Genomic DNA, 1,762 nt, shown 5'->3' with positions numbered 1-1,762 from the left:
AGGGGAGACCTCATCGCTCTCTATAACTACCTGAAAGGAGGTTGTAGCGAGGTGGGGGTCGGTCTCTTCTCCCAAGTAACAAGCGACAGGACGAGAGGAAACGGCCTCAAGTTGCTCCAGGGGAGGTTTAAATTGGACATGAGGAAAAATTTCTTTACTGAAAGGGTTGTCAAGCATTGGAACAGGCTGCCCAGGGAAGTGGTTGAGTCACCATCCCTGGAGGTATTTAAAAGACTGTAGCTGTGGCGCTTAGGGACATGGTTTAGTGGTGGACTTGGCAGTGTTGGGTTAATGGTTGGACTTGATGATCTTAAAGGTCTTTTCCAACCTAAATGATTCTAAGGTCATCATGACAGTCTACCGATAGTTCTCAATAGACGTAGCCCAGTTTCTCTTTGAACCCATGCAAACTTTTAGTAGGCTACAACATCCTATGGCAGGGAAATCTGCCCTTTGTCAAGATGTTGCATGAAGAACAACCTCCTCTTGTTTTTTTCTGAACCTGCCCATGGCTAGTTTCATGTAACACCCCCTTGGTTTTACAGCAGAAGAGTAAATAAACCAATTCTTCTCCTTGCCACGCATGATCTTACAGACACCTGCCCTGTTCTCGCCCACATTCTGCGAGGGAGGTAAACAGGGCATATTCTTACACTGCATTCAGGAGGTGGAGCTGTCTTCCTTTCCACAGAGGAGCACAAGGATTCAAATCTTAGGAATTTAACAAAAATGCCTACGATCACACTTCAGCTGACTAGCACGCCTGCTTCTTGGAGAGGTTTGTCATGTTTAAGGCCCTGCATTAGGAATGGGGCCAAAGTATACTTCTGACTTTGTTCCCTGGAAGTCAGAAGTCGGGCAGCCAGTGCAGCTGGAATCCAATGTGACCAGATTAGAAGATCAATGCCTCCAGTGGCAAATTTCCTTGTAAGTTCACAGCACACATGTTTTGGCAGGAAAAATAAAAAAAAAAAAAAAAAAAAAAAAAAGAGAGAGAGAAAATGCACTTCCCACATAAATCTTTGGATTTATGAAATGTCACTGGATGGTGCTCCATCTTAAGTCTTTCATTCTTCTCTTCACGTTTTTCTTGCACTTCTGCAAGTCAGGCAGCAGGTGAGTCCCCTCTCAGTGGTACACATCCCTTTCTGCTCCCCATCCCTTGAGACGACACGTCTGCCACAAGCTCAAATTAGAGACTTGTCTGTTGTGACTCTGCAACCTGGACACGACACTGGGCCCAGCATCTACCGGAGAAGGCCTACAGCTTGCTGGGTTGTCACTCATGGAAAATCAAGAGTTGAAGCCCTGGCTGCTATTATTAAGCAGGACAAGGTTTGTAGGAAGACTTAACAACTTTTATTACACCAATAAGCGTAGCTGCAAAAATCAGACAAGCAAGCCCGGTACAAAAGGGACTAATTGCTCACCGTTCCGTGGGGCTGCACAGGTCAGACATCCCTGAATGAACGGGGCTAGCACCCACAGAGCTGAGGCACCTCCAGCCTGGGAGAACATCAGGTGCTCCAATAAATGAGATCAGACTTTTCCAGCTGCAGAGCTTGTCCTGCCAGTTGGTGTCCTTTGACCGTCAGCCACAGCCCATCAGCACTGGAGCTCTCTGATGAGCAATTCACTTCTCTCTCTGCGGTAACGCACTGCCCGTTTTCTTCTCTTCCCACTCCTGCTCTCAGCCTGTTCTTCCCACTCCTGCTCTCAGCCTGTTGACTGACCCGCTCACCTCCTCCCCCCCAGGGACACC

The sequence above is a fragment of the Aptenodytes forsteri genome, unplaced genomic scaffold (genome assembly GCF_000699145.1).
Source record: "Aptenodytes forsteri isolate BGI_AS27 unplaced genomic scaffold, ASM69914v1 Scaffold26, whole genome shotgun sequence".
Taxonomy (NCBI): Eukaryota; Metazoa; Chordata; class Aves; order Sphenisciformes; family Spheniscidae; genus Aptenodytes; species Aptenodytes forsteri.
This window is presented reverse-complemented; position numbering follows the sequence as displayed.